Source organism: Aptenodytes patagonicus, chromosome 29 (assembly GCF_965638725.1).
Source record: "Aptenodytes patagonicus chromosome 29, bAptPat1.pri.cur, whole genome shotgun sequence".
NCBI classification, from domain to species: domain Eukaryota; kingdom Metazoa; phylum Chordata; class Aves; order Sphenisciformes; family Spheniscidae; genus Aptenodytes; species Aptenodytes patagonicus.
The window spans coordinates 846,585-868,365 of record NC_134977.1 but is presented as its reverse complement, the minus strand read 5'-3'; the positions used below and the strand labels follow the sequence as shown (position 1 = coordinate 868,365).

The 21,781-nt window shown below is 59.2% G+C and overlaps 1 protein-coding gene and 1 pseudogene across 1 annotated transcript in view; both read left to right on the top strand.

Annotated features, from left to right (window-relative positions):
* LOC143171641 (scavenger receptor cysteine-rich type 1 protein M130-like) overlaps positions 1-21,781 on the top strand; it is a 107,988-nt gene that overhangs the window by 60,937 nt on the left and 25,270 nt on the right. The window lies entirely within an intron of this gene.
* LOC143171617 (polyunsaturated fatty acid lipoxygenase ALOX15B-like) overlaps positions 1-21,781 on the top strand; it is a 31,988-nt pseudogene that overhangs the window by 385 nt on the left and 9,822 nt on the right.

Here is a 21,781-nt window from a genome sequence, read left to right as displayed (position 1 = left end):
AAGGATCCTGGGGGATGGAGCGAGGGGGTGGGGGTGCGGGGGATGGAGGAAAAGGATCTTTGGGGGGGATGAAAGAAAGTGGTCTTGGGGGGGGTGGGGTGGAGGAAAAGGATCCTGGGGGGATGGTGGGAAGTGGTCTTGGGGGGGGGGGATGTAGGAAAAGGATCTTGCCGGGATGATGGAGGAGGGGTCCTGGGGGATGGTGGAAAGGGGTCCTGGGGGTATGGAGGAAGAGGATCTTTGGGGGATGCCCTGAAGCCCCACTCCACTGGTGGGGAATGCCCGTATCCCCCAGTGCCATGCCAGGGCAGCTGCCCTCCCACCCCAAGCCATTTCCCGCCCACCCCCCACCAGGAGAAGGACATGACCATGCGCTGCGAGCAGGACTTGGGTCGCATTGTCCTCATCCGCCTGCACAAGTGGCGGCTCTTCTTGGAGGATGCCTGGTTCTGCAGGGACATCCGCGTGATGGGCCCTGACGGCACCCTCTACCGCTTCCCCTGCTACCAGTGGCTGGAAGGGGTTACCACGGTGGAGGTCCGGGAGAGCTCGGGTAGGACTCATCCCACCCCCACCCTCCTCTGCTAGCCAGGGGTCCGACCTTGACTCCTCTCTCCTCCTTTCCAGGGAAAAAAATGGTGGATGATGAGCTGGAGATCCTCAAGGAGCGTCGGCAGCAGGAGCTGAAGGCACGGCAGGAGGCTTACCAGTGAGAGCAGGGACATAAGGATGGAGGCCCACCATGGCCAGGGTGGCCTGGCCAGCAGTGATGCTGGCGTATGTCCCCCTGTCCCACCCGCAGGTGGAAGAGCTTCACCAAGGGCTGGCCCCGTTGCCTCAATGTGGGCTCCATCCTCGAGCTGGACTCCAATGTTCAGTTCTCCTGCGTGAGGGCCACCAACTTCACCGGTGTCCTCATCTTCCAGTAAGCAACACCCCAAGGTTGGGGAGGACCTGGATGATGGGAGTGAGGAGCATCGCCAGTGCCACCCTGTCCTGGGAGGCTGGTGGTGGGGGACCAGGGAAGGAATGGTGGTTGCTGAGGTCCACCTCTGTCCCGTAGAGGGGCCTTCCACCTTCTGGCAGGGTTCCTCTTGAGACCCACCTTCTGGAAGAGCCTGGATGAGATGTGCAGCATTTTCTCCTAGACGCGGGGCAGGGAGATTGGTGGGTGCCTTGTGCGTCTTCCCCCGCCACCCAGGGCTTCCCAGGAAGTCCCTGGCTTGACATGGAGGGTGGGCAGTTCAGCGCTGATGTCCAGCCACCCCCTCAGTCCCCGACTACGCGGCCAGGCACTGGCGAGAAGATGACTTCTTCAGTTACCAGTTCTTCAATGGCAACAACCCCAACACCATTCAGCACTGCGTGATGCTGCCGGCCAAATTCCTGGTGACGCTGGAGATGGTGGCCGGTTCTTTGGGTGGTGGCACCAACCTGGGCAAGGAGATGCAAGAGGGTCAGATCTTCATCGTTGGACTATGAGGTGCTGGAAGGCATTGCGGCCAGCACCATCCACAGGCGCTGGCAGCACATCGCCACCCTGCTCTGCCTGCTGCACCAGGGTGCCGACGGGCTCCTACGTCCCATCGCCATCCAGGAAGGGACGTCCCACCCCAAACCAGTGGACAACCCCACCGTGGTGGTGGAGAGGAGATGGTCCCACCACGTGGTTTGTGTCCCACAGCTCAGCCAAACACCGGGACCCACCAGCCCCATCTTCTTACAAAGCAATGCCAAGTGGGACTGGCTGTTGGCCAAAACCTGGCGCAACGCCAACTTCTACAGCCACCAGCTCCTCACCCACCCCTTGAGGACCCACCTCTTTGGGGAGGTCTTCGCCATCGCCACCCTATGCCAACTGCCCACCTGTCACCCCCTCTTCAAGGTAAGGTCCCACCTCAGCACCACCCAGTGCCCCCCGCATCTGACCGCAGTGCCCCCCCCCATACACCCACCCCAGCTCCTTAGGAGGTCCCCAGTCGTCTCCAACCTCCTGGTTTCCACCACCAGCTCCTCGTCCCCAACTTGCACTTCAACACGTTGGCCCAGAGCGTCCTCATCAACCCTGGTGGCGTCATCGACAAGGTGAGCACTGGGGTCTACTGGGAGCACTGGGATGTACTGGGAGTGCTGGGGGGCACTGGGGGAGCACAGAAGGCCCTGGGGGACACTAGAGAACATGGAGGGATGGAGGGCTGGGGAGCACTGGGGACAGTGGGGTATACTGGGAATACTGGGGAGGCACTGGGGGCACTAGCAAGCATGAATTGGGGGTGCTGGGGGGTTAATGGGAGCACTTAGGGGGGCATACTGGGGGCACTGGGGGGAGTACTTGGAGTACTCGTGCCCTGGAAGCACTCGGGACCACTGGGTTATACTGGGAGCACTGGGGGACACTGGGGAGCACAGAGGGCACTGGGGGACACTAGAGAGCATGGGGCGAGGGGGCTGGGGAGCACTGGGGACAGTGGCATATACTGGGAGCACCAAGGAGCCATGGGGCAGCCGGGGGTTGGAGGGGGGGAAAGGCACCTTCTGCCCTGAGCACCCATGGGTGACCCCTCCCCACCAGGCCTCGGGGGTTACCTGCGAGGGGATGCTGCTGATCATCCAGCAGGGCTTGGAGAAGGCCACCTACACCTCCCTCTGCCTCCCTGATGACATGTGGCACCGCGGCGTGGTGCACATCCCCAGCTACCACTACCGGGATGACGCAATGAGCCTCTGGGAAGCCATCGAGAGATGGGACAAGGGATTAGGTGGCAGCTGGTGGTGGTCCCATGGGTGCTCCATGACCTCATGGTCACCTCACCCCATGGTAGCTTCATCTCCTTGGGCAGGACCTCCTCGGGTACTGCATCCCCACACCCATGGGTCCCATGGGGTGACCCCAGGGGTGGTGGGGGGACAAAGACAGGTCCCTGATGCTCTTTGCTGTCCCCCCACCCAACCCCAGGTATCCCCTCCTCACTGCGGATGGTGGTGGAGCTCAGCAAGTTCCTCACCATGGCGGTGTTCACCTGCTCGGCACAGCACGCAGCCGTCAACAATGGGAAGGTGGGACAGGGGACCTCTGACCCCTCTGCACCCAAAAGGTGTCCCCAACTGTCCCCGTCCCATGCTGGAGAGATGTTCCCCTCTGTGCGCAGGAGGGATGTCCCCATCCTGAGCCAGGGGAGGTGTCCGTGTTCCCACCTCTCTTCGTGCTTGAGGGATGTCCCCATCCATCCTGGAGGGACATCCCCACCCCAGCTCAGGAGAAGCTCCATGCCAGAAGTATGTCCCCATCCATTCCCCCCTCCATGCCAGAGGGATGTCCCCAGCCCACCGCATGAGAATGTCCCCATCCCACCTGTCCCCATGCCAGAGGGATGTCCTCTGCTGACAGTGGCCTCTCACCCTGCAGTGTGACCTGGGCGCCTTCCTCCCCAGCGCCCCGTCCTCCATGCGCCACCCGCCACCGGCAGAGAAGGGCAAGGCCTTCCTCCAACACTTCCTCACCACCGTCCCTGAGGTGGACACCACCGCCAACATCCTGGTGGCCCTCATCCTCCTCAGCTCATGCCTCAGTGACGTGGTGAGTCTGGCCCCACCATCACCATGCCCTCCCCAAAACGGTGGCTCTGTGGGGCTGAGGAATCCCAGGAGATGCCCCACAAGGGCATGGGTGCACATCACCACCTTGGGTATCCCCAAGCCCAGGGTGGTGGGCACCATCGCTCTACAGCTACCACGGGGCCAGAGACCCCCAGACGGCTTGAGACACCTCAGTCAAGTGCTTGAACCTGATGGGTCCCCATCCCTGTCTCCCAGATACTCCCGGGACAGTACCTGGAGGAGCGGTTCACAGAGGTGGAACCCCACTGGCTCATCAGGGCCTTCCAAGGGCAGCTGGAGGAGATCCGGGACCGCATCGAGGAGAGGAACCACTGGGCCAAGCTGAGATACAACTACATGAACCCCCTGAAGACCGAGAACAGCATCTCCGAGTGCCCCCGCACCCCCAGAACCCCACACCTGGCCACCCCCAGCACCCATCACCTGCGCACCCAGCACACCCACCACCCAGCACCTGGACGCCCCCAGCACCCACCAGCCCCCCAGCACCCAGCACCCCCTGCCCTGCTTCTCACCCCCAGCCCCTCAATAAATGCCAGCTGTCAATCAAACCCTCTCTGATGGGGGGCGGCTGAAAACCTGAGGACCCCCCCCAACACCTCCCCAGAGGCCCCCACCCAGAGAGGGAGTTGGGGGGGCAACTGGGAGACATGATGGGGTGCCCAGTGCTCCCACTGCCCCTCAGTGCTCCCCAGTCTTCCTGGTGCTCCCAGTGCCCCCAGTGTTCCCCAGTTTCCCCCCTGCTCCCAGTGCCCCCCACTGCTCCCCAGTGCTCCCAGTACCCCTCAGTGTACCCCACTCTCCCCAGTGCTCCCAGTGCCCCTCGCGGCTCCCCTGTGCTCCTCAGTCCCCCCATTGCCCCTCAGTGCTCCCCACTCTCCCCAGCGCTCCCAGTGCCCCTCACTCTCCCCCGTGCCCCCAGCACTCCCCAGTGCTCCCAGTGTCCCCCGTGCTCTCCAGTCTCCCCAGTGCCCCTCAGTGTTCCCAGAACTCCTCCCAGGCATCTCCAGAAGCATTTTGGTTTCTTCTGGAGACTGGGGAATTCCCTGGCAGCGGCCCCCAACTCTTCTGACGTAACTACTGGGACAGCAGTGTGTGTGTTGGGGGAAAGTCCATGCCCGGTAGCTCCGTGGGAATTCTCCCAGGCATCCCCAGGGGTGTGTTGGCCTCCTCTGGAGACAGGTGAAGCCCTGGGGAGCAGCCCTAGACCCCTGCAAGGCAGCTCCCCAAGGCGTTTTATCCGTGTTGGGAGAAGGACCATGCTCCACAGCTCCTTCGGACTCCTCCCAGGCAGTTTAGGAATGTTCTGGCCTCCCCTGGAGACAGCTGAATTTTGCAGGTAGCACCCGAGACTACTCCAGGGAAGCCACCCGAGGAGTTTTGTGTATGTTGGAGGCATGTCCATGCTCTGTCCCTTGCTGGGACTCCTCCCAGGCAGCTTGGGAGTGTTTTGTCCTTCCCTGGAGATGGCTGAAGTCCAGTGTAGGAGCTGCCTATGACTCCTAGGCGGTTACCTGAAGAGTTTTGTCGATGTTGGAGGCAGGTCCATGCCCTGTAGCTCCCTGGAACTCCCCTCAGGCATCTCCGGGAGCATTTTGGTTTCTTCTGGAGACAGGAGAATTCCCAGGTAGCAGCCCCAGACTCTTCTAAGGTAACTACCCAAAGAGCATTGTGTATGTTGGGGGAAAGTCCGTACCTGGTAGCTCCCCAGGATGTTCAAGGCTTCGGTGTAAACCCCCGAGTACGAACGGAGGAGGGGAGAAAGGGTCTTCAGAGGCTGTAGTCATGAGCGGTTTTCTTCCCAGGGGCTCTGGTGCTTTTTGGGCAGAAAACTCTCCCTGAAGCTCTTCCTCCTGAAAGGGCTGTTATGCTCTGTACCTCCTGCTTCCTTTTGGATCATTCTTACAAAAACAATTGTGGTTGGGCTTTTTTGGGGGTGTTTTTTCCCTTCTCTAGGATGTGAAATGCCTCTGTTTTGGAGGAAAGCAACCCTTTCCCTCCCCATGAGGAGCTGGGGAGGCTGTTGGGGATGGGGTGGAACACGGGGAGCCCGCACCTTCCTTTCTGGGAGACCCTCAAATGGAAGCGGCCAGAGCTGGCAGCCCCGCCGAGTCCTTAGCATCCAACAGACGGAATGGACCATGGCGCTGCCAGCCCTGTGGCTCCCACCACATTGCCCCCGCCCCCCCAGCTGCTTCAGCCATTCATCCTCCCCAAAACCTTCTACCTCCGAGGTAGGGACCGACCCCAATCCCTGCAGCCTGGGGACACTCTCTGGGGAAGGAGTGGAGGTCACCAGCTCTCCCACGCAGGTCTGCAGGTGGCTCCGTGCGGCAGCTGCTTTGACCCCCACGTCATCTGCATGGAGGGGAGAAACGCCGACCTGCCTCCGCCGGCCACCTTCGCGCTCGGCCACGGCGGCGCTTCTCCACCAGGTACTGCCCTGTGGGTGTCCCACCCCCCCAGCCTTGGAAGCCCCCAGCACCCCCCAGGGCCAACAGTAGCTCATCCTGACCTGCAACCATCAGGCAGAGCGGTGGTCCCAGCCGCCCCGGTGCTGCCGCCCTCCCTCCATGGCTGCCACCACGTCGCCGGGCAGATCACACAGCTCAGCCTCTCCAGCACGACCACCGCCTGCGGGAGCACCTCAGGGCAGTGCCATCCCCCAAGGAACGGAGGTCCCCATGGACATTAACAGCCCCCTGGGCAGTAACATCCGATCAGGCATCAATGACCCCATGGATGGTGGCACCACCCTGGGCGGTGACATCACCCATGGCAGTGATGAGCCCATAGCAACATAATATAGTAGTTTTGATGGGACCTTTCCTCTTGTTTTTTTTCCATTACAAGCCAGTTCTCTGGAACCGCTCCGTGCCTGCCTGGGAGGTGGGGGGGAGCACAGGGGGCACCGGGAAACGGCACCCAAGAGCTGCAAAAGCCCCCCTGAGCCCCAGATCAGAGCCGGCGAGCCCCGAAGGGCAACCAAGCCATCCCCAGGGCCGTGTCACTGCCAGCGGGGCAGGCAATGGCAGGGGGGACTCCCCTGTCCCCTTCCCCAGGGGAAGGAGCCCTTTGGTGGGGGAGCCAGGACAGACGGGTCCCTGCAGGAATCACGGACATGGTCCCATGCAGAAAGCAGCACTGACGCCCCCCCGGGACAAGGACAGACCTGGGGGTCTCAGGGACATGACAACAAGGGCTGCAGTGCCTCCATCTTGAAAGCAACCACTGGGGACAGGGCTCGATGCAAAGCCCTTCAAACTGTCAAGATGCCCTTCCTCGGGTCCCACTGCACTCAGCTCCAGAGCCCGGCTTTGCCTCACTGCCGCAGCAAAATAACCCCAGATCACCCCAAGAATGCCGAGGAAGGGAGCTGCCGGCAAAAATGCAAAAAGTATTTGCAACCGCAGCAGCTCATGCAAGGTAGAGCCCTGCACCACAGCAGCAGGTGTTTCTTTTCATGCTCCGATAGTGTAGCAGTTGGGATGAACTTCCGAGGGCTTTTCTTGGTGGAGATGGGCAACGTTCACACGCTACCTGGCATTTCTCCACCACCCAAGTCCTGCTGGCAGAGGTGACATGCGTGCTCTGCAGGATGATGACGCAGGTGGGGAGGAGCACACAGCCCCTGTTAGCTCACCCACGAGGGTGCAGCCTCAGGGCAGAGAAGGGAACAGAATGGGACCCCCCCCAAAAGCATTTTAAAAAGCACAGTTGCCCAATGTAAGCCAGGCCATGCTTGCAGGAGCACACGGGGAACAAATGCGTTTAGGGGAGGTGGGTTCAAGGGTGGGGCCGTGGGGGAGAGGACGGGTTGGCTTTGATGAAGCCTGTCACTCCCGGGCAGCTTTCCACGGACGGCAGCTCTTGCTTGGCTGATGCTCGCACGCCGTGATGCCAAAAATCACATGACATGCCATTAAAATAACAAACATGCCCTGCCCCAGCCTGCAAGGGCCTGTGCCCACGGGCCTGGTGGAGGTTTGGGGTGCACCGGTGGGCTGAGGCTGGGAGAAGTGGCAGCAGTGGGCAGCTCTAACCCGGTATTTCAGCATGCCAGACAAAACCCCACTGTGCCAGGAGATAAGCCCCCAAAACACACCGTTCCCCCCGCACAGGGCTCCTGGCCCAGCTCTGAACTCCTGTGGGAGACACAGGGCCCAGGCAGGTGCCACCCTCCGGGACGTCCCCAGCTGTCATTCATACGCTGCCCCCAGCCCTGGAGGGGGACAATTTCAGACATACAATTTCAGGTGCAGTTGCTGATGGAGATGCCATTGAAGATGCAGACACCACTGCAAGGACCACTGGAGATGCAGATGCCATGTCAGACAGCACTTCAGATGAAGATACCATTGCAGGTGCAAGTACCGTTACAGGCACCATTGCGGATGGAGATGCCGTTGAAGATTCGGGCATTGATGCCACTGGAGATGGCATTGCAGATGCAGATACCACTGCAGATGGCCTTGCAGATGCAAGTACAATTTCAGATGCAATTGCCTTTAGAGCTGCTCTTGAAGATGCTGAAGCCATGGCAGACCCCCAGTTCAGATGCAGGTACTCCCTGTACCTTCAGTGGTGTGTCCATCACTACCTGTATGTGTAATGGCACCTCTCTCTGTAATGGTTCCCCTCTCAGGAACGAGATCGGTGTCTGTGTCTGTATCTATAGGTGTAATGGAATGTGCACTCGTGTCTGTGGCTGGTCTTGTGGCTGTAATTGTATGTGTAATTCTGCCTGTATCTATGAGCGCACCTGCAATTGCATGTGTAATGGTGCCTGTGGCTGTACTTGTATCTGTAATGGCAGGTTTATCGTGTCTGTATCTGCCCTTGTATCTGCCGTTGCATCTGCAATTGAATCGGGATCTTCCTCACAGTATTGCTGTCTGTGGCTGTAGCTGAAAAGGCATTGTCAAGGCTATCTGCAACGGCAGCTGCATCTGCAATGCCATCTGCAGCTGCAAAGGCATCTGCATCTGCAATGGCATTTGTAATGCTATGGGTGTCTGCAGTGGCCTCTGCATCTTCATTGGTACCTGCAGCTGCAATGGCATCTGCCTCTCCTATTGTGTCTGCACCTGACTTTGCATCAGCAATGGCCTCTGCTGTGGTTTCTACAGTCGTATGTGCAGCTGCAGCAGTATCTGCATCAGAAATGGCGTCTGCAGCTGCAGCAGTATCTGCAACGGCATCTGCATCTGCACTGGTATTGGCTTTGGCGTCTGCATCTGCATAATTATCAGGAATGGTATGTGCATCAGAATCAGCATTGCTACCTGCATCTGCAGGGGTAGCTGCAATGGTACCTGCATCTCCAAATTGGTCTACGTCTGCAGTGGCATCAGCATCTCCACTGGGATCTCCATCTGCAATCTATGCTGACCTGCAACGCTCTCTGCAATCGTATTTGCCCCTGGAATGACATCTGCAACGGCACCTGCATCCGTAATGGTATATGCGTGGGGGTGTGAAATGCAATAGCATCTGCAATATCCTCTGCATCTGCTCCGGTCCCTGCATCTGCACTGCTATCTGCCACGGCATCTGCACGAGTCATGGTATCTGCATCTGCTATGATGTCAGCATCTGAAATGGCATCAGTAACGCCACCTGCAGTGGTGTATGCAATGGTATTTGAGAGTGAAGTGGTATCTGCAATGGAATCTGCAATGACACCTGCAAGGGCATCAGCATCTGCAATGCTATTAGGAATGGATCATCCATCTGCAAAGGTATCTGCAGTGGCATCTGCATCTCCAGCGGTATCTCCATCTCCAGTAGTACGTCCACCTGCAATGCTCTCTATTGGTATTTGCATCTGAAGAGAGGTGTGGGGTTTTCCCTCAGATGGCCAAAACCAAATGATTGGAAAACACAGGATGGGTTGCAATGCCTGTCAGGTCATAATAAATTAATAGAAGGTCGAGAGAAAGAGAGGTGCTGCGATGACAGATGGTGAATTTCACAACCTGCCTCATACCCAGAGGCTCAAGCTCCGCACACTCCATGCTCCTGTGTGGCAGGCGGCTTTCCGCAGCAATGCTGCTCATCAGGCAGTGTTAAAGACATCAATGCCCGACTCTCCTCCAGCACGAGCTGCCCACTGAGCCAAAGCACCCAGAGGACAGGGGCAGCAAGGCCACTGGTACGGCCGAGGCTGCCCGCGGGTTATTGGGGCCTCCTGGGGGGAGCTGGTAGTTTCCTCGAATTACTTGGAAGAGTGAAGCAATTTGCGACAGGTGCACTTTTGAGACAGGCATCTCTGCTCTAAGGAGAGTAACCAAAATTAGCCACTCCCTTACTGTTCACAGTCCCATTCTACACACAGACCCCTTCAGCAGCAAAGCTGGCTGCAGACTCCTGCGCTCCCACTGCCTGCGCTCGTAGGGGCATCAGGCCCAGGCGCTTCTTTGGGAGCCCCCTGAGCAAACCCAGAAAGTGGATGAACGTGTCAAAGACGCTGCACCTCACCCATTAAACAAAGAGAGAGATGGCTCAGGGAGACACCACGGGCAGCAGCAGTGTTTGCCGCATCCAAGTGTCCTCCTCCCAGGCCCACAGAGCTGCTCAGTGCTGCCGGAATCTCCTATTTCCCCCAACCTGCTGCTTGTACGGATCGGACGTGGTGGTTCCACTGCATCTCCTGAAAGAAAGCAGGGGAGCAAGAGTGCAGAGGCGAGGGGAGAGAGGTCCCCATGGAGTGGAGTCCTTGGAATTAAATGCCTTTTGCCGAGGTTTCTCACGTCAGGACAGGCCAGGAAAACAGAAGAAATACGGAGTGGGAAGACTCCGGCAGGCAACAAAGGGGCTGAGCTCTGCCTGCTAGCCAGTTGTACTAGCTCTCCGGACAGCAGTAACAAGAGCAGCAGCAACATCAGCTCCCGAAGACAGGCAATTTACAGAGCATAGTCTCTTCTCAACAGATACAAGCATAACCCTGACACCTCGCCTACCCTAAGCAGCCCCCTCCTGCGCCACTCCTGGGAGAGGAGCAAGCTCTGGGCCGGGTCGGGGGCTGGAGGGAAGCGGGTGACACTGGCCAGGAGGTGAGGACCAGCTCCCACAGGGGCACAGTGCCCCCAGGGGCCCCAGGCCAGCACAGCCCCAATCCTGCGGCCGTGGTCCTCCAGGGCATGGCCAGGCTGCGCTGCCTCCTTGTGCCACCCCACCTCGGTGGGAGGTGAGAGGTCCCCAGGCACTCCCTGTGCATGGAGGGCTGGGGGACCCAGGCTCTTGGGGTGCTGGGACCTAGAGATCGGGCTGTGGGACGTTCCCTGCTCTGGGAGCAGAACAGGCACTCTGGGTGTCTCGCTCGCATGTGGCTGTCCCTATTGCTGCTCTCAAAAGGCCAGGCAGAAATCCCTCCAGAGGCCAGGACCAACCCCACCTGAACTGCAGTGTCCTGCCCGATTGCCGACAGGTTTTCCTGCCTTCCCAGGTTGCCCTGTCCCTGCCACCCTAAGCCCCAAGGAGCAGAGACGGGTAAGGGCTTTGCGGCAAGGACGGAGGGGTGAGGGGGGAAGTTTGCTCATCCAAGGGTTGAAGGTGCTGGGACATGTGGGGCTTCCCCACCCGTTGGACTCCATGGCGAAGGGTGAGGGGCAGAGCACAGCTGGAGCCAGAGGAGCACAGCTGGAGCTGGGGCTGCCTGACTCCTCGGGGGATGGAGGGCGGGAAGGGTGTGGGGAGGGATGTCCCTGACTTTCCTGGGAATGCTGTCTGAGACCCCAGCCAGAACTAGGGCCATGCCTCCCCACCACCTCTTGCCTAAACTTCTTCCCTCTCATTACAGCTGCTTCTTGCGACCAACTGGTTCCCAAGGCTGGGCCTGGCCAGAGGAGGGAGGAGACTTGGGCCTGGCCTATTTTGGCTCATCAGGCTGGAGAATGACATCCTGAGCTGCATCACGAGGGCAGGCCTGGAGAGAGGGAGGATACTGGCACAAGGAGCTTGGAGAGATGTTTGAGCTCAAGCTCTCCAGGCAAGCCTAAATGAAGCCCTGCCTCTGGAGACTCTGCTTCCCAGAGCACCATGGGATGGCAGGGGATCCTCTGCTGACACGCTCTCATGGACAGATGTCCCCACCGCAGACATATACAGCTCCTCCAGGGGTGTGCTGCAATAGGAGGCAGAGGCAGGCGCTCGGCAGGAGTTGGGCTTGAGGAATGGTTCCTCTCCCCAAGGTGATATGCCAGCCAAGGAACGTTCTCCAACGGCACTGGACAGACCATGGAGCCAAACTGCACGTGGCCAGCCTTAGCATTGACCTCAGCGTGGGCTGAACCGCAGACCTCCTGGCGCTGAAGTCTCCTTGAGGGATAGCTGCTGCAGGGAACGTGCCTTCCCACGCTTTACCCTCAGCACTTCCCAGAGGGACCGTTTCCTCACTGGGCTCTAGTAACACAGTGAGCGCTGAGTGCTGACCAGGGCTGCCCTTCCCCCAGGGCCTCCCTCACCTCCCTGTGCCTCAGGCTGTAGACAAGGGGGTTGTCCAAAGGCATCATGGTGTAGAAGAAGAAGTCCACTTTGTTGAGCTGCCTCAGTGGGTCTGTTCTGGGCAGCAGGTAGACGAGGATGCGGGTGCCACAAACAACAGTGATGACGGTGAGGTCGGAGGGTGACGTGACCCTGACCAGAAGACCTTTGAAGACCCAGAGGTCACCGATCTGTGCTGTGCTGCAGCGCAGCACAGCCTGACCGTCAGGCCTGAGCTGTCCTGCACGGATCTCCTGGCTGCAGGATAAACTCAGCCACCTCATTGCACCAGAGGAGCCTGCAGGCAGGGCAGGCACCTCAGCTCCCAGGATGCTGTGGGGGAGGGACTACAGTTCCCAGCATGCTGTGGGGCCACGTCCTCCTTCCTCTTCATCTGGTGAGGGTCATGTACAAATCTTCCTGCTGTCCCTTCATGTCCCTCCCCAGGTCAACTCCAGGTCAGCCTTGGCTTTCCTAGCCCTATCCCTCACCATCAGACAGCACCTCTCGACTTCTCCTGGGTCACCTCCCTCTGTCCCCACCTCTTGCATCTACCTTTCCGTGCCTGAGCTCAGTGAGGAGCTCCTCACTCATCCATGCCGGGCTCCTGCTGCCTTTCCTTGACTTCCTCCTTGTCGGGAGGGACCTTTCTTGAGCTTGGAGGAGGTGGTCCGTGAATATCAAGTAGCTCTCCAGGACCCCTCTTCTCTCCAAGGCCATAGCCCATGGGATTCTTCCAAACAGATCTCTGACAAGGTTGAAATCTGCTGTCCTGGAAGCCAGGGCTGTGGTCCTGCTCTTTGCCCTGCTCCCTCCCCTCTGCATCCTCAACTCCACCATCTCATGGTCACTGCAGCCAAGGCTGCCGCTGACTGTCAAATGCCTAAGCAGTTCTACCTTGTTCACCAGTGCCAGGTCCAGCAGAGCACCTCTCCTTCTTGGCACCTCCATCCCCCGTGCCAGGAAATGCCCTCTAGAAATCTCCTAGATTGCTTGAGCCCTGCTGGATTGTCCTTCCAGCAGGTACCAGGGTGGTTCAGGTCCCCCATGAGGACCAGGGCCTGTGAACGTGAGGCTTCTCTCACTTGCCTGAAGAAGGCCTCATCTACATCTTCCTCCTGAACAGGAGGTCTCTAGCAGATACCTGCTAAGACGGCACCCACGTTGGTCTGCCTGCTGATCCTGACCCATAAGCTGGCTCCTGTCCCACCCTGAGCAGGAGGCAAGTCCACCTCCTCGCCTTCCCAGACGGTCCTTCCTGAAGAGCCCGTGTCCCTCCACCGCAGCCCTCCCGCGGTGCCATCTACCCACCACACCTCTGTGGTCCCAGTGTGGTCCCAGCCCAGTAATCACACACAGACTTCTGGCCCTGCTGGTGGTTCTCCACGCTGCGTGCATGAGCGTGCAGGCACTTCAGGGAGGCACGAGCTGTGCTCGTTTCCCGGGAAGAGTGCAAGAGCCTCCTCTGCCGTGCTGCCTGTGTGTTGGGATGTGCAGGAGTGGGGCTGCACGTGTTCGAGCTGTGGGGCAGGTGTGGACTTTATTCCCTCCTGCCCCTAAGAGCAGTTCTGGGATCACACATGGGGTGTGTCTAATCCCTTTAGACGGATCCATCATCAGGCACAGGCCAGTCAGTCCAGCTGGGAACAGCCCCAGAGCTCTTTAGTTTGTATTTAGAGGTGGATCTCGGCAGCTGAGAAGCCTCCCAGCCCCTTGGCTAACAGCCACTGCTCCCGGCACCTTCCCCTCTGCTGCGGTACCAGCATCTAGTGCTAGGGAGGAAGAAAGAGAAGTGTGTGATTGTAAATGAGAAAGCAGAGAATTCCTGCAGGCGTAGCTCAGGCCACCTGTGATGGGATCTGCTTGCAAGGAGGGCTCCAGGTGTCTGGGAAGTGGGAGAGGCCCCTGATGCCCAAGCCCATGAGAAGGTCCCAGGTGCAGCTGATGAGCCTGGGGCTGAGTCAGGTTGGGCCAAGACCTTGAGTGTCCCATATGGGTGTCCCCCCTCGGGGCAAGGTGTCTTGGCCCAGGACTCTGCAAGGGAAGCACACGCTCTCTGGCTTGGAAGGGGGAAAGGCAGCCATCAGAGGGAGGATCCCTCTGTCTTCAGCCAGGACTTTCACAGCCCACAGGGAAAGGCAGTTCTGGGTGCCCAGGCAGTCCCCTTTGGGTGTCAGGGAGGTGCAGCCCAAAGCCAGCCTCCAGAACCTGCTTCTGTCTCGCGAGGGGTGTCAGAGAAATGCCCTCTTTCCCCCAGGGCTGCCCTCGGTGGAGGGATGGGCCTTGCAGCCGGGGGAAGCACCATCCCTCTTTGGAGATAGTTACCAGGGGAGCTGCCTCTGCTGCTCTTGATGCCGCCTCTTGTTCTCAGCGACGTGCTTGAATATGTTCCTCCGTGCTTGATGCGGCTCCAGCCTTCTGAGGACCTGGACCGCTCGTGGGGAAAGGTGGCTGCAACAACAGGGAAACATCATCCCTCGGCCTCTGCCGGAGATCCCTTCTGTCTCTCGCCTCGTCCAGCCCCTGCCCCCACCCGGTCCCGCGTGTACCCACCCTTTCACCCTGTGGTGAGTTTTGGGCCTTGGCTGTGGGGGTACCCCAGGTCATGCCCGTGTTAGGAGACATCAGGGGGTGTCCCATGCAACTCAGGATGCAGCGACGGGGGTCCTGGACATGTCTGCGGGGTCACGGCTGCTCAACTGCCCCAGGCTGTGGCCAGAGCTGGCACACACTTACTCAGGATGGAGTCTCTCCAGCTGGGCTGCTGCTGCCATCTCCTCTGCTGGGAGAGGGTTTTCAGCCTTCCTCCACCTCTCGTTGGCCTCCTTTCTCCTGGGCTGGGCTGGAGGGTGGGGAGTCCAAGTGCCTCCAGTGCCGAGTGCCTGCCGGGGAGGAGACGCTCTCAGCAGACCAGATGGGAAACAGAGGTGCTGTTTCCCAGAGGACCTCTTGAAAGGAGCCTGCAGCAGGACTGAGAGCCGGGAGACTCAGCACCGCGTGCCCGTCATCACGGCTGACGGCTGCTTTTGCCCCTCGGATCCTGCTGCCAATCTCTCCCTCACCAGGATGAGCAGGCAACCCCCTGCCCTGCAGCTGGGTGTCAGTCCTGCTCCCACCCCCTGGAGACCTGCCGCCCTGGGTGCCCCGACAGAGAGGGTCGCTGCTGCTCTCAGCGCTCTCAATCGCTGCCCGTACCTGGGGCGGCTGTCGGTCCTCCCCTGCAGACCAGGCTTCCCACGCCGCCCATTCTGCCTTGGCTTGCTGTCGCCGCTCTTGCCACTGGGTCTTCACTTGCTCCCACTCTGCAGACAGCTGCGAGACCTCCTGGAGGGGATGGAAACGCAGCAGCAGGCAGGATTAGTCTCAGCTCCTGGAGGGGCTTCCTTCGGGCCTGACCCGCGTTGGTGCCCCTTGCCTCAGCCAGGTCGGTCGGCAGCGCTTTGCCCCTAACAGATCAGGGGCCGCGGAGTCATGCCAGGCTCCTCAACTCATGGCAAACACAGCTGAGTGACCAAAGACCTCCGCTGTCAACGACCTAGAAAGGACTCATACATTTTCCATAGCCCCTGGCCAGGATAAAGTGTTTCCTGACAACCCAGGGGGCAGTAACAGGCGGGAAGGGTGTGCAGCACCTTCCTTTTCGTGAAGGAGGTGACAAACAGGTTACAATGAACGCACGCCAAGGGATGCTTTCAGGATGGCTCTCTGCACAAAGAGGCTTTTGCCGAGTCTCAGACAGCACGGTAGTTACAGCAAGGTAGAGCACGTACCTGCAACGCTCTCTTGCAGCCCTCGGAGGACGGGAGTGCAGCGGTGGGCCTGGCGGGAGGAGCTGGCTCCCGCCTGCCTGCCTCTTTCGTCCTGGGGGAGCTGCCTGGACATGGGGGGAGCACACTGCAAAGAGACACCAGGAGGAGTCGGCATGAGCACGGGGCAGTTTGGTCTCCCGTTTTTGACTGGTATCAAAGCTCCCCAGGCTGGCAGAAGCAGCAGGGGCCGGGGGGGCCGTTTCCCATGGCAAGGAGGAGCCTTTCCTTAGCCCCATCGGGTGGATGGCAGAGGACTGCACCTCAGGTCTGTTGTAAGGGCAAGGGAAGTGATGTGGGGTGCACTCAACATCTGCCGTCTTCCCCACTAAGAGGCCTGCGGTGGGGCAAACAAGCTCATAAAAACGGTGGGGCATGTGTCAGGGACCTTCCCGAGTCCCTACAGCCGGAACATCCAAAGGGGATGTCTCTCCTACATGGGTGCAAGGATCCCTTTCATCCCTTCCCACAAGGGTCTCACCTGGCAGAAGTCTTCTTCCCCGTGTCTTGCTGCCTGGTGCCTGGCCCCTGGCTTGGCAGCATGGGGAGGGAAAACTTCACCCGCCTCTGCGGGTGAAGCTCCTGCTTGTCAGGACACCCGTCTGTACCTGGGAAAGGAGGAAGCTCTTCAGAGCAGCCCCGTGGGGCGTGCGTTTTAACTGGGCTGTGGTCCCCCAGCGTGGGGCAGGGCCCCGCCTGGACAGCAGGGACCCGTTCCCGTACCTCTTCTGGTCCTGTGCTTTTCTGCAGCCTTCTTGTGCCAGGTGGAGAAAGCCTTGGCCTCCGATCTGCTGAACAGAATGAACTGAAACCTGGAAAGCAAATGGTGACACAGGCTTGAAGAAGGGTCAGCCCCTACCCTCTGCAGCTTCCCAGCGCTAATCCTCCTGACTGTCGTGCAAGGCACGGCATCCCTTTTCCTTTGTGGCCATGCACAGGTTTTACTGGCAATCTCCCCCCAACACCAGAAAATGTAGCTTCAAGTCCTCCCCGTGTGCAGTTGGTTCTCTCTGATGGGAATGACGGCAGGCTGGGCGTGAGAAACACGATCACGATGCCCAGTCACTCCAGGAGAATACACGCGTAGCCCCAGCTCAGCATTAGTTAACCAGAAACCAGTCACTTCAGGATTGATCCCTGACTCGATGCTGAGTGTGGAGCCCTGACAACGTGCACTGCTGAGCAGGAGCTGGGAAGCCGCCCGCTCGGTCGGTGGAGGGCTGCAGAGGAAACGCACTCACCTCGGGAACGCGTGGGCAGGAGCAGCCTGCATCCCCCGCGCGGTGGTCGCTCCACCGCAGACGGCTGCACCTGGCATCCACAGCCTCTGCAAAGTGACACAGAGCTGTTAGAGGGTTTCCAGGGCAGTTTCCTCTTGGCTCCCAAAGGAAGCAGACCTGTCTCCCGCTCACCCTTCGATAGGCTTCCCAAAGACATTGAAGCAGCCTTCAAAACCTGAGCAACTTACAGTGTGAAGCAGCGCAATGCGGCTGGCCTTGCTCTCCAGCCCTGTGACGCAGTCGTAATAAAACCGCATGCACAGGACATCGTCTTTGCAGGACAGAACGCCAATGTCCTTGAAGGCGAAGGCGAGGCGCTGCCTGTTCCTCGGTTGGAAAGAGTACAAGAGTATGGTCTCTTGCACACAGTCCTCCACCACGTGCTGCGGGAAGGAGGTGGCTCGCGATAGCCACTTGTAGTTCAGTGGCTTGATCTTGACATCGCCTGTAAGGAGAAGGAACATCGTCACTGCCAGCAGCAGGCCAAATTTCCATGTAAGATTCATAACAAAACGCCATAGAAAAGGTTGTTTCTAGAAACAGCTCTTGGGGAGTGGTTTGTTTGGGGGGAGCTCAAGCCGTCCCCCGACCTTTGGAGGCAATTCTCTACTTCTCCCAGCCCTTTCCAAAGAGCAGAGAGCAGGCACCCCGCCCTCAGACATGGAGGGGGAAAGTGGAGGGTGGCTGCTGCCTTCTCACCAGGGATAACCACTGTGGGGAACACGAGCTCCTGCAGACATAATGCATCAACGTCCAGCCGGAAGACGGGTCTTCGAACCACATACACCTCTTCTTCGCCGTGGAATCGCTCTTGGACCATAGCGAAGGTCCCGAGTCCTGTGACCAGGACACCCTGCCCAGGAAAAAGACAAAAAGGCTGATGAGTGAGTACTTTGGAGACGGGAAAAGTGAAGGCTTTGGAAAAGGCCCACGTTCTCCATTTCTTTTCTTCCCCTCCTCAAAATACTTGCTAACATCCCTTGGCTAGAGAAGATCCCAGGCATTTCCAGCACAGGGAATACCTATGGGACTGATCCCCAGGGATTGTCCTTGGCACGGGCCCAGCATAATCCCCAGTCTCTCTGCTTGGTCTCTCCACTCTGACCATAGCGAAGGGTGAAGCCCTATCGTGTGCCGAATGCTTTCTCAGGCTAGATCGGGACTAGTCTCTCTCGTGGTTGACCACGAAGCAGCTGTGGGCGCACGGGGTTGTCTCGGTGTGCTGCCGCAATGCTCAGGGAGGGATCACTCCCCAGCGTCCAGGCTCTCCAGGGCAAAGGAGGACCAAGATGCCAGCCCACCTTGTCCAGCTTCAGCTGTCCCAGGATGTACGCAGACACAGCATCCCAGATAGCCACAACCTCTGGAAAGCAAGGGAGAGAGGTGTCAGGCTGCGGGCCAGCCAGCTCACAGCCTCTCGGCAAGCTCCTCGCCCAGGGAGTGACAGATGCAGGTGTCCACAAACAGCTGCGGAGCTGGGCTGTGCCCCAGTTTCAGGCTGCCAGCCTTCCTCTGCTCCCGGGGCAGGGCTGGAGCAGAAATGGGGATGTGGGAAGGGCTCAGGACCAGGGCTGTGGCCACCTAACCCCCACAAAGGGACGGCACCCCAGAGCCCAGGACATGATCTGCCAGCCTGGTGGCACAAGAGGATCCCGTGGGAAGGCGCAGAGGTTCTCCCAAAGGAGACTACTTCAAGGTAAAGGGCTGATTTACAGCAGAGGCATTTCCAGCCGGCTCGTGAGAGCCCTGTGGGAGCTGAAGGATGCCCCAGCCCCGGGGACGCAGGACCCCTTTTCATCCCAGAGCCAGAACCCCAAGAGGTACCAGCTCCCAGGGAAAGCTGGCCCCGCATGGTCCCCCTCGCGAGGGGACTGAGCCATTCCCACGGGAGCCTTGGGGCTCAGGGCAGCCCCAGCACCATGACCCGGGAGTCCTGGTTGCTGCACTGTTCCCCGAGCCCGGTGGGACCCTCAGGCAGGGCTCTCGCGGCAGCCCCCAGCCCTGTCCAGCCACCCCCACAGCCCGGCAGCTGCAGCTTTTGACAGTGGGCAGCCCCGGTGCGACCCCTCGAGAAGGAGCTCCCGAAACCCTTACCCCTGGTGGAGAGCTGCAGGAGCGTGAGGAACAAGCTGCTCAGCTCCAGGCTGACGGACACGGTGCAGCAGCCCTCCATCGCGCTTGCTGCTTGCCCTCGGCTCAGGGAAAGGGATGCTCTTCGCAGCTCCTTGCCCAAAACTCCTCTCCAACGTGCCCCTGCTCTGCCTGTCAGGAAGGGTCCTGCCTGTCAGCGAGGGTCCCCCAGAGCAGCCCCGCTGCCTCCCGACCCGCTCCTGGCTGTGGAGCAGAGCAGCTCTGAAGGGCAGCAGTGGGGAGCCCCTGAGCAGTGCCCAGCAGCGCCCAGGCCTCGCCGGGAAGTGCCGGCACTGCCGCAGCGCTGGGGAGACCTCCCTGTGATGTGGGGTATCCCCCTGTGACAGCAGCCCGCATCATTTGAAGGTGCATTATGACACCAGCAGGGAGGCGGCATAAGTGGGGAGAGAGGAGATAGATTTCCCCTCTTGTCCTGGGAAACAGTCATCCCCTCTCTCCCCAGTCCTTTTCCAAAAACCCTGCCTGCCCCCTGCCCCAACATGTCTCTGCTACTGGGACCCCGTCTGGGCAGGTGGGCTTTGGGGGTTGGCTGCGGTTGGGCAGTTACAAGAGATGGGATCGAAGGCCTGTGGGATGCAACAGACCCTCCAGCATGCACAAACGCTCTCTGCTGCGTCGCTTGCGTGGTAGGAGTAGGATGGGCTTTATTGCACTGGTTTTGGCTGGGATGGAGTTAATTTTCTCTGTAGCAGCCCATGTGGTGCCGTGTGTTGGATTTGCGACCAAAACAGTCCTGATAACACATTGATGTTTTAGCTATCGCTCAACACTGCTTGCACAGCATCAAGGCCTCCTCTGTTTCTCACGCTGACCCACCAGCAACGAGGCTGGGGGTGGGCAAGAAGTTGGGAGGGGACACAGCCGGGGCAGCTGGTCCCAACAAACCAAAGGGATATCCCACACCACATGACGTCGTGCTCAGCAATAAAAGTGGGGGAAAGAAGGAACAAGGCGTGTGTGGGGTGTACGTTCAAGGCTATGGCGTTTGTCTTTCCAAGTTACTGTTATGCCTGATGAAGCCCTGATCATAATGAATAGCAAAAGGTTCAGTTGCCCTAAATTTTGGCATCTGCTGTCATTTCAACTGGCCAAAGGAATTTCCCAACAACCTCCAAGAAGATGCCCCCAAATGTTGTCCGCTCTCTCAGAGTTGCTCCAGTAGAGCTTGCAGTTACCTGCACATATCTTGGACCATCTCTAGTACCTGACATGCCACCAGGTGTTTGTGTCTGAGCAGCTCACTGTGCCCTCCCTCTCCACTGAGACAAGGAGCTCACATGCAGGTGGCCATTTTGTGCACACCTGAACTGAGGCAAGAGGACTCCCACCTCCTTTGATGGATTTGTGGGTTTGTGGTGTGCATGGGAGGGAGCCAAGTCCCTTTCTGGCCCCAGGGCTGAAAACACAGGAGGAGGTGCCGCCGTTGACTCGGCTGAATCCCTTGATTCCGCAGGGGTACAGGAGATCCCTCCCTGGCCCTGTCTGGGTGTCCTGCCTAACGATGGGACAAGGAAAGGCAATTCTCATGCCCGTTTTTTTTCCTGAGGTGAGAAATGACACTGCTGGAAAGAAGTCTCTCTCCCCAGCTGAGGGAGGGAACGTCAGTGATTCCTTCAGCCTGTTTCACAGCAGGTTCCCCTGGAGCCCCAGGGCCACCTGAAGGGAGCCCAGAGGTGGGGAGAAAAAGTGATGCCTTGGGCTGGTCCTCTGCTGCTGAGCTGGGCTGGGCTCCTGGGATGGAGGGAGCTCCTGGTAACCGGGCAGCGCTGCAGAGAGACAGCTCTGCCCAGGAGCAGCTCCTCTGCAAAGCGCAGCAGGGCTGAGGGCACTGCTTGCAGGCACCGAGGGGAGAGGAGCAAGGCAGGGAGAGGTTAAAGGCAGCGTGGAGTAGGAGGGTGCTGAGACCTGACTGGGGGAGAAATGTTGCAACCACAGAACTAGCTGAAGCTGGCAGGTGCAAGCAGCATGAAGAAGAATGGGACCAAGGAAACAATTCCGAGAGAATGAGGTAACTTCAGAAGGCGGCCAGCCCAGCAACCAAGAAAACCAACAAGAAATCAAGAGACCACCGACCAGGCTTAAGTGATTGGACTTGGGGATGGGATGATGGGTGGTACGTTCCGGGAAATCTGTCTGTAAGGGTATAATTGGGGTCTGCGATCAGCACTAGGGGTCCCTCCTTGGAGGCACCCAGCTCGTGCTGCTCTGCATGGTGGATAAATAAACCCTTATTTCCCCAGCAGATTGGCGACTCGTCTTCTGCGAGCAGGAGCCTAGGGCCGAGCCCTGTGAGGTGGCACCTGCATAATTCCTACCATGGCCTAGGTGGCGGCTGCGTAATTCCTGAAACAACAAGCCAGGTGCCTGCTTCTGCCCTATCACCTCCCATTCCACCCATGACATCGCAAGCAGCTGCACAAGCCAGGGGCTGGCCCCCGGCCT